The following is an 11852-nucleotide window of genomic DNA, read 5'->3' as shown; positions in this document are numbered from 1 at the left end:
AATTTCTTTGTATTCCTTAGTGAGGGGGACTAGAGAAAAATATTTTTTATGTGTTTATATAAAAATAACACACTTATATTATTACATTTATATTTTATATATTCACAAATATTTTAAATTGTTCTGTCTCAATAACAATGATTACATATGTAACATAGCATATACAGATATAGATATGAATACAATATATGTTGTGAGATACATACTTCAGACCTCTCTGCAAATTTGAACAGAAATGTTTCACCCAGAGTATTGTGATTTTTCTCAGTTCCAAAACTCATAATTATTTTATTTACTTTAAAAATATTGATTCTACTTAAGTTATACAGTCTCTTTGTCTTAAGTGGGACAATAATATTAAATATCTGTTTAGAAATTCAGAAGTAATGCTCTGATTTTTATCCTTTCTGTCCTGTCTCCCACTCTTTCTTTTCCTTAAATTGGCTTGCGTTTATTGTGAGTCTCCAACTTACAGGGGCTCATTCTAGCCAACCCTCTCAGCTACCTTTCCTAGTTCACCATGTCGGGCTTGATAAACTATTTTTTAAAATATTATCACTTGCTCTAACCGGTTTGGCTCCGTGGATAGAGCGTCGGCGGCCTGTGGACTGAAGGGTCCAGGGGTTCAATTCCGGTCAAGGGCACCAAAAAAAAATTTAATTTAATTTAAAAATAAAATAAAATAAAACAGTATCACTTGTATTCTCAATTCCATCACAATCTTTTTCTTCTGACCTATGAATTCTCACAAAGTCTTACTCTGAATAAAATCAAAACCAGCAATCTTTTTTTATTTATTCATATTTATCATTTGTGTTTTATTGTAAGGATAACACAACATGAGATCTACTGGTGATATAATACTTCCAAATTTCAAAATATTTTACAAAACTACAGTAACCAAACAGTATGGTATTTGCATAAAGACATACAGGCACACCTTGGAGATATTATGGGTGCAGTTCTAGACCACCACAATAAAGTGAGTCATAATATTTGCTGGTGGAAGGTCTTGCCTTCAATTTGTAAAAGAATACAATATCTGTGAAGCATATTAGAGTGTGGCTCAGTAAAAGAAGATATGTCTGTATAAACCAATGCAACAAAATAGCTCAGAAATGAACCCACACAGATATGGTCAACTGATGTTTATCAAGTGTGTCAAGAATATAATGGGAAAAGGATAGTGTCTTCAACAAATAGTTTTGATAAAACTGAATATTCACATGAAAAAAACATAAAATCAGATGGTTACCTTACACCATATACAAAAATTAACTCAAAATGGATCAAAGATCTAATGTAAGACCTGAAACGAAGTGTGCAGGAGGCAGCTGATCGATGTTTCTCTCTCATCGATGTTTCTAACTCTCTATCCCTCTCCCTTTCTCTCTGTAAAAAATCAATAAAATATAAAGAAAAAGAAAAAAGAAAGCAAAGCAAGTGTGACTACATCAAATTAAAAAGGTCCTGCATAGCAAAGGAAACAATCAGTACAATAAAAAGAAAACCTAAGGAATGGGAAAAGTATTTGTAACCATATATCTGATAATGGGTTAATGTCAAAATCTGTCCTCTCTTCTCCAACTTTAAGTTGTTTTATATTTTGGATACAAAGAGATGACTGAAATAAAGGACATCACTATGTAAATACAATCACCTATAACCTTCAATGTTATCCGACATTCCCCAGGAGGCCTAGCTTAAACTTTGAATATTTCTCTCAAGACCTGAGAGACTGTCACAGCCAAGAGGAGCCTAAAAAGACATGACGATTAAATGTAACACAGTAGCCTGAATGAGATGCTGACATAGCGAAAGCCCATTTGGTTTTTAAAAGTAACGACATTAGAATAAAGTTCTGACTCTAGTTAATAAAAATATATCAACATTGCTGTATTAATTATGACAAATGTACATTCCAATGCAAGTTGTTAACAATAGGAGACACTGGGTGTGGGTGTGTGAGAATTCTCAGTGCTACCTTAGTTTTTCTGTAAAAATAAAACTATTCCACAATTGAAAAGCTTATGTAAAAATGGGCAAAATTGGGCAAAAAGCACTTCACAGAAAAAGGATATCCATTTTGCCAATAAATGTAGAAAATGGTATGCCACCTTATTTAATCGTTAGAGTATTTCAGGGTAAAATCACAGATCTCAGTAGACACTTTCGAATGGTTAAAATAGTTTAAAGAGAAAATGCAAATGACCACGGAACATATAAAGCCTGAGTAATCTGTCATGTACTTATACATTAGAACACTATGAAACTATGAAGATTAACGAACTGCCGCATGAAACAATAGGGATAATAGATTGTTTACAAAATATCGGCTGAAAGAAGACACGAAAGACTGCATACAACATGATTCTGTTTAAATGGAGTGAGAAAATATTCTTGTGTGCTAGACAAGCACCTACCCTTTTAGATGAGGGTGGGAAGAAGCATGTGGGGGACGTTTTAGATTCTGATGATTCCATTTTTTATCTGAGTCATGGTTTCAGAGGAGTTTCCATGTAATAATTTATAAACCTACCCATTTATTTTATACTTCAAACACTTAGTAAACAGAAACACTTGCTTTTTTCCCAATTACATCTGGGCTCTCTACCTTTTCAGTTTCTTGATACGCTTCTTAATATCGTCACCAGCAATCCCATGCTTGCCTAAACCAGTGGCAAATATTTGTTTCTCTTCCATTCTTGATCTCAGTTTCATTTATTTGTAAATACTTTCTTCATCTCTCTATCTTATTCTCTCTTTCTATCTCTTTTCCCCCACATTCTTATTTAATGTCTATAGCCTAGAGTTCTGTTATTCACTGTTGTCTTATTTAGGACATAAAACAAAAGGTATCTACTACATATTCTTTTCATTAAAATGGGTCATGGAATAATACCCACTCTTGAGATTCAAACTAATGGCTATTTACCAAGCATCTTCACATTTATTTCCTTTATACGTCTCTTATTTATTTTCACTAAGCGAAATCTGTGGACACTACTAATATAACCATATCCTGTCTTCAACATGTCAACGTATTAGATTTAATTTCTCAAAATGGCAGACAGTGTCTTTCAGTATCTCCATGCTTACTTTATCCCACCAATTCCCCTATGGTTGTGAAACCAATATATTCCCCTTTTCTTAAAACCCCAGCCCTTCAACATTTCTCATGGCTTTGTGCCTACGCATTGGCCTTTTTTTTTTTTTAATATAAGATTGTCTAACATACCAGTTCTCACCTTTGTCTGTAAATTTCTCCCATCTTTCAAAGTCAACAAAATTTTATTCATATTTTTTATCTAGAGATCGTTGCAGCTTTCTCTTTTCCCAATTATCTTATTTTCAAACTGTGATTTTATTTTTTAAAAATATATTTCTGTATTGATTTCAGAGAGGAAGGAAGAGGGAGAGATAGAAACATCAATGACAAGAGAGATTCATTGATTGGCTGCCTCCTGCACACCGGGGATCGAGCCCACAACCCAGGCATGTGCCCTTGGCCAGAATCGAACCTGGGACTCTTCAGTCCACAGGCCGAGACTCTAGCCACTGAGCCAAACCAGCAAGGGCTCAAACTGTGATTTTATCACTGAAAAAAAAAATCCATGAGCAATAGGGACTATATTATACTTAATAACTTTACTTATCAAAGGTATTTTAAATTTTACTACAATAACATTTATTGAAAATGTGTTAAAAATCTCCCATGGCTAGTTTATAGGCATAAGTCACAAAATATTTTGACTAGAAAAACACACCCTCACCCACCCACCTGTGTATAATTCCTCTTTAGTGTCTTGTAGGATAGCCTTTAAATTTTTTATTTATATATAAATGATAGGATAGATATGTAAAATTTTGCTAACCTTGGATGTTTTATTTGAAATGACTGAAAAGATACAGTATTTTTATTCCCAAATCTTTATATCTTTTTCTTGCTCTCCTTTTATCAACCAAACCTAAATTTCACAGTGTTCACGTCTCTGCAGCACTGTGACGATTTGAACAATGATTCAGGTTACCATGATTTCCATTGTGGAAATTAAAATTAGAGCTTATTATTCAACATCCAGGTAATGACGACTTTCTAGATGACAGGGGCAGGCCCATCAGTGAACAAGTCATGCTCTTCCTTATTGTGGATTTTGTTAATTATAGTCAACCTCAGATAATATTTTCTGGTTGGTATTTGAGGTGGAAAGACAATTCATTAAACATAAACTTAAAGTCACTCCAAGTATATTTAATAAATTTACAAGCAATGACTAAAACTGGCTTTCTGCAATGCACTAGCGATTTTTTATTTGAGAATAATTAAAGAATGGCTTGCAAATGTACTAGTTGGCGGTATTGCCAAGAATAATGACAAGGCAAATAGATAAAATAAACTGTGATGTAAATGAACATGAAAGGTCTTTTTGTTCATTCAGGTCTGTGACAAGTATTCCTTTTCAGTCATTAAAGTTGTTTGCTATATGTAATAAAATTGACAATTGTTTGCTGTATATAATAAAATTGACAGTTGCTAGAGCCCAACATAATATTCTCTTTTTAAATAAGATGTGGAAAGTCTGCCAATATTTAAAACGTACCATTACCAATGTACATGAGGTTTCAGATAGGTAATTTAAAAAAAAAAAAGATTTTTAATTGATTTTTAGAGAGAGAGGAAGGGAGAGAGAGAAGGAGAGAAAGAGATTGATTGCCTCCTGCACACCTGCCACCAGGAATCAAGCCCATGACACTGGCGTGTGCCCTGACGAGGAATCAAACTGGCAACCCTTTGGTGCACAGGGTGATGCCCAACCAACTGAGCCACACCGGCCAGGGCTCAAATAATGAATTTTTAAAAATTTATTGGTAACACTATTGTGGAGAGAGTAGTATGAACATACTGAATTTTTTTACATAATAGCTTGGACAAATAACATTTTACTTTTAGGGGAAAAAACAGAGCAATGTAAAATTATTTTCAGTTTCATTAAAATTTATATATAAATTATTTTTTTTCTAAAAAAATCTATGTAAAATGTACAACATAACAATATCTTGGAAACTACTTTCACTCAATTTCCATCTGTATCTTTATACCCTTTTGAGAATTCCTTCCCTTTTCCCCTTTAGGTATCCACATTGATTTTTTGTGCTTTCAGCTGGCACAAAGTTGGTCAAAAAGTTCCCAAAGCATCCTTTCCACTTCTCGTCTCTATACAGTTTACTTTTTAAATAATTTAGTCCCTCTGTATCTTAGACTTGACTTTTTGACAAATGATAGTAATAAAAGTAAATTGTTTTTATATTGCACTTTATAGGTAGAATACACTTCAAACTTGGGGGGAGGGGGAGCTAATCTCTTTAAGGATCAATTGGAATTTGGCACATAATGAAGGGATTGGTTTAGAATACTTAAAAGAGGCACTTAAAGTGAGATTTCATAGAGTGCAACATTAGTTTTGAAGTACTTTGGACTGTATTTTAAATTACATAAATTCACTTTTTCTTGTGAGTGCCTCTAGCATAATAAGGAGAGTCCTAGAGCACTAATTATTCAAATAGTTAGCAATAACCTCAGGATTAAAGATTATACTTCCAGAATCTTCTCTTAGTACAACAACCAGCACTTGTTACTTGTTAAATTTTTACATAGGTCACATCATCGCTCATATGTTTTCACTGCTTTCGTCTCTCACCATCTATTCTGCAAAATTTGATAATCAAAATAAGATTACTTTCTTTTTCCTTTACTTGCTCACTTTTCACTGTACTAAACAGCTATTTTCTTATGTCATGTACATAATTTTGAAGGTACTTTATACATGGTAGTTGATTTGTGTAAGTGGTAGATTTACCAGGTTCTATTCTAGAACCCTTATCTGTATCTTTTGATTGATGACTGAAAAGATTGGGAGTCCTATCCCTTTGGCTACAAGCACCCAGAGTGGAGCTTCTACCAAGAAGACCTACAAATGAAATCCTGCCATTTGTGGAAAAATGGATGTATCTAGTCTAGAGGGTATTATGCTAAGTGAAATAAATCAAGCAGAGAAAGACAAACACCATATGGTTTGACTTAAATGTGGAATGTAAAACAAACAAACATAAAAAACAAAAATACACACAGAGAGAAACAGAGACCAAAGGGATAGTTCAAGTAGGAAAGGGTGGGGCAATGGGTGTAAAGGTGAAGGGGAATATAGTCAATACTACTGTGATAAGCTTACATGGTGACAGATGCTTACTAGAATTAGTGGGGTGAACACATAGCAAGGTATAAAAATGTTGCATTACTATATTGTACATCTTAAAGTAATATAACCAATATATTTAAATTAAAAATAAATTGTATAAAATAAAAAAATTAGGGATAGGAGAGGGAACAGCTCATAGCTTAAGACAGTGGTTCTCAACCTGTGGGTCGCCAAACTGTGGGTTATGACCCCTTTGGGGGTTGAACAACCTTTTCATAGGGGTTGCCTAAGACCATTGGAAAACACATATATAATTACATATTGTTTTTGTGATTAATCACTATGCTTTAATTATGTTCAATTTGTAACAATGAAAATACATCGTGCATATCAGTTAGGCAACCCCTGTGAAAGGATGATTCGACCCCAAAGGGGTCGTGACCCACAGGTTGGCGACCCACAGGTTGAGAACCACTGGCTTAAGAGCTACAGAAATTTCCTGTAATTACCTGTATGTGGTAAAAATTTTTAATAAATGCTTCTTCATTGTTTTCTATTTCCATAGTACAATTTCCAGTGATTTTTGAATTTTAAAATAGTTTTCCCCAGTTACTTATGGTGTGTATTAATTTTGAAGTGCTATTATAACAAATAACCACACAGTGGGAAGCATCAAACAATAGAAATGCATTCTCACACAGTTTTAGAGGCCAGAAATATGGAATTAAGGTGTCGAATAGGCCAGGGTCTCTCTGACAGCTCTACAGGAGGATTCTTCCTTATCTCTTCCAGCTTCTGGTGGCTCTTGAGGCAGCATAACTGCAATCATTGCTCCTGTCTTACCTTGACTAACTTCCCTGTGTTTCTGTATGTGTCCTCTCCTCTTCTAAGAAGGCCACCAATCATTGGACTTGGGCTCCCCCTAATTCCCGAATGACCTCATCGCAAGATTCTTACCTTGATTCCATCTTCAAAGACACTTTTTTCAAAGAGACCACATTCTGATGTTTTGAGTGGACATGGACTTTGGGAAATAAAACCTTGCCAGTTGTGGCAAGATTTAACCCACTGCAGGTTGTTTTACTGAGAAACAGGTCTGTGGAGCAACTCAGGCTGCTGTTCCAGAACCAGGAGTCCTACTTCTCATCTTTTCAGCTTTATTGGGGTATACTTAACATATAAAAACTGTACACATGTAAGATAGACATTTTGATGAGTTTGGTCATCTGCATGCACTGGAATAGCATCACCACTATCAAAATAATAAGCAAACCTATCATTTCTAAAATATTTCTTGTATCCTATGTGTATGTTATAATAAGATCTACCCTCTTCACAAACTTTTAAGTACAAAACACCCTAATGTTAACTATACACTATGTTGTACAGAAAATATCTAGAACTTATTCATCTAGTATAACTGTAGTATTATACCCATTAAACAGCTACTCATTTCTCCTTCTTCCTATACCCTGGCAACCACCATTCTAATCTCTGCTTCTAGGAGTTTGAATATTTTAGATTCGACATATAAGTGAGACCATTTGTTATCTGTCCTCTGTGACTGACTTGTTTCACTTATCATAATGCAATTCAGGTCCATCTATTTTGTTACAAGTAGTGGGATTTTTGTTTCATTTTTAAGGCTGAATAATATTCCATCGTATGTATATACTCCAGTTTCTTGATCTATTTGGATTATTTCCACAGCTTAGCTATTCTGAGTAATGCTGCTTAATTGCTTCTTGATGGCAAATTGCATAAGAGAATTATCAATGTGCTCTCTTATTTCTTAGAAATATTCATGTCCTGATTGATTTCCCAATTATATCATAATAAACTTTGTCAGAATATCAAATATTACATGCTAACATTTCTCATTTTTATTACTTGAAATGTTTGGCTTTCTTTATGACTTTCTCTTTTCTATTTTGAGATTGGTAATATTGAAGAAACTGTATTTTCTTTTTAGCTTTTGCACTTTATCATTTAAAACACATAAACTACATAAAATTTGTGTGTAGTGCTTTCTTCCAGGATACTTTTGGGAGAGAGAAAAATGAAATTATAACCAGAAGAGCTGCCCCTCCATAAGTTATGCACTGCTTGCCTGGAACAATCAATCAAATATACTAATTCATAGTCATCCTCCACTATAGTATTGAGAGTCTCAATGCAGAAGAGTTTCTCTGTATGCTGACCTCGAGAATTTGGACACACTGCTAATAGTATTTCAGGATCATTTGGAGACAAAAGCTCATCTTAAACTCCAAATCCTATGAACAGAAAGGAAGATCATTTTCTTTAAGATGCTGACTCTGAAATCGTGGATGTCCTACTTCAAATCAGATCATTTTAAATATAATTTTCATGAAAAACAAGAAGCATAATATGGAGGGAGGGGTTAATGTAAACACTAAACAGCTTCTAGGTCTCTGAGCAGGACTGAAAAAAGCAGAATAAGTTTAACATGTTCGGTAAGTTTTGTGAGACCCCCGAAATGGGACCCTCACTCTGTCCCGCAGACTGACGGTGACCCCAATCAACCGCAGGAGACGTCACTTGATGCAAACAGCAAGAGGCTTTATTCCAGCGCGCTGGGGCTCAGAAAAAAGCAGAATAAGTTTAACATGTTCGGTAAGCTTTAAAATATGAAAATTTACTCTATGTAGACATCTATAAAGTAAAAAATAAAAATGCAGTGGGTTCTCAATGTCTAGTGTAAAAGACTGATGTTAGGGAATATGGTGATGATCCAGAAAGGGCAGATATGAGTATGAGACAAGTTGTACAAGACCTTGAAATGCAGGCTAAGGTGCCTAGGCAGAAATATTAAGTAGAAAAGAGTTATAGCAGCAGGAGTTTGCTCTGCTTCACTTATTTTAGATTTTAAATGTATGTTTTTTACCACATACACACAAAACTTCCTTAATAAAGAGATGAATATAAGCCACTCTGACCAAAGCAGAAACAGGACTCAAGGTCCCATGCCTATGAACTTGGTTCCTCCATCCTGTCTGCCCAATGCTCAAATTCCTCCCGAGAATCATGAGCTTCTCAGGATGCAGAAACATTCTGTCTTACATCAGAAACCATTCAAAATCTGGATCCCCAAACCAGGCTTGTCCATTGCTACGTTGTTTCCTAGGTTTTGCTTTCACAGGAAAAGATGTTAAAAATGGAAGACAATAAATTAACCTCATGGATAAGTTAAAAAACATGCACACAAATTCCTTGGAATTTCCTTCATCCAGATTAAATCATAATTATTGGGGATATTTGGGGAGAGAACTGGTACTATCCCTGTAACTGGTTTGGCTTTCTTTCTCTTGTGTTCTCCTAGGTCCCTCTACTTGTTGAGTGTTTCCTTCCACGACCCACGTGGAGTAGGGTTCGGTATCTGAAAGAGGAGCCGCACAGCAAATGAGAGAAAAAGACACAAGATAATTTTGCAATATTGGGGGACCAGGCGGCCAAGTCCCGAAGGACTTCCTCCTTGTGCTCAGGCCTCACCAAGCTTTTATTGATTCTGGGATGCACCCATAGCATAGCCCTTAGGCAGGTGACCCCTGGCAACAGGCAGACTAGCCCATCAGCAAGGATTTACATAATAATAAATGGGGGAGTAGTTTCAGCTACCACTGTCTGGACAAACAGAGGTGGCGCCTAGCTCCAGCTTTGCTAGGGCTTCAAAGGCACCCAGCCTTCAGGGGGTTTCTGTCTATGCTTATCAGATAGTGAAGGCAATAAACAGTTTCCCACACTACTGGCTTGTATTGCAGCACTAATGGCACAGCTGTGGAGTTTTCTGTAATTCACCTGCCACCCTTTTAAAGGCTGAGCCTCTTAACAGGAGTGGTGCCTTACTTTTCATTTATCTAGCACTCTCACGGCGCTGGATATGGATGGGCCCTGGATGTCTATTTCGTTAATAACATTAGTAAGACATGCACTTTGTGTACTGAGTTTTTCAGGAAATTCGTACATTTCTTTTAAATCACCAATGCCTGGAAGGCACTTGACTATTTACTGAAACTATTCTTTCCCCGAAGACATATCAAAAAACCACAGGGTTATTTTATCTTGCTTTTGGATTAGAAGCTGTAGCACCCGAGGCAAGACCGATAAAAGCAGGCAGCAAAACGGGTTTCCAACAAAATCCACTAGGGTCTTCCCAGGGTGATCATCCATCTTGACACATGTTTGAATTTCCCGTTGTTGATTTTTAACACTGACTCATCTTAAGATGGCAGCCAATGAGAGCTCTCTCTCTACATATAGATATAGAGATTGGAGATGATAGAGACAGAGATAGATAATAGATATACTTCTATACATGCACACATATATTTTATACATATATATATAATGTCTAGAGATAGGTATCTATTTCCTATTGGTGCTATTTTTCCTATTGGTGCTATTTTCTGGGTAACCCTGAGTGATACACTAACATAACAATTGCACTGCTGCTAACTGGTGGTTTGATTCAGGTGCAAACCTCTATCGTGTCAAAGGGAGAATTGTGCACTTTTAGAAATCCAGGTAGAGTGACCTTGACATGCAGAACACTCATCTTCCATCTGTGGATTAGCGATTGTCCCTCTGTTCATCCCCTCTTAATGCTGCCTCTCATTCTCACTTGACAGGAAATGGCAGTTGGCATTGCTCCACAGTTTCTTCTCAGCAGAACATTAGAGGATAGTCGGGGGATTTTTGTAGGCTCCATATGTGAAAATTTAAGAAACACTCATTGAACTGTTTCTTTTTTTAGCACTTAACCTTGAGAATTCATTTCCACTTTTCAGCTGAAAAGGAAGAGATAAAACTACTTCTAAAACTTACAGTTTCTTTCTAGCTATTATAAAAGGCAGCTTTTGGGTTTGAGCGAGAGAAAAGATTTGGTTCCTCCCGCAGATGACACCCTTAAATTAAGTACTACTGGAGTAGGAGGACGCGATAGTGTTACAGTGTCGCACATGCTTAAATTCCTCTTCTTTTTTTTTATTTTTAAAATATATTTTTTATTGATTTCAGAGAGGAATGGAGAGGGATAGATAGAAAATATCAGTGATGAGAAAGAAGTCATTGATCAGCTTCCTCTTCTTTTGAGCATAGCCGGGCTACCTGCAAGGATGTTAAGATTGGCACACAGTGAGCTTGGGATTCAGAATGAATCTGGGGGAAATCCAGAGCTTCAGGTGCAAGAACAAAGCCTAATTTGGTGGGATAACCATAGCCAAACAGGAAGTGAGAGTGAAGCACTTGCTCTCAGGGGATACAAAGTGTTAGAGCATGAGTCAGCAAAAACAAAAGTGCTTTGGACATCCTCCTTCCCTGCAAGACTAAGGTTGTAGTTTATTCACCCAGCTGCTAGCACAGTTACTGGTATGTGGAAAAGGCTGAGAAACTTATAAGGGGGATTATTGCATGAATGCATACATTTATGTATAAATGAATAAATGCATGAATTTACTCATGCATGGATGAGTTCATAAGTGAAAGAATAATTAAAAGTTTAAGGCAAGGCGCTCTTACATAATCAAATTTGATCAGCATCCCTAAAGGGAGCCTGGTGAGCATAAGAAAAAGCTTTCCGGTATCTGAAAAGAAATGAAGAGCTTCACAATTTCCTACGAACAAGATTTTGATCAC

The sequence above is a fragment of the Myotis davidii genome, unplaced genomic scaffold (assembly GCF_000327345.1).
Source record: "Myotis davidii unplaced genomic scaffold, ASM32734v1 scaffold1586, whole genome shotgun sequence".
Taxonomy (NCBI): Eukaryota; Metazoa; Chordata; class Mammalia; order Chiroptera; family Vespertilionidae; genus Myotis; species Myotis davidii.
This window is presented reverse-complemented; position numbering follows the sequence as displayed.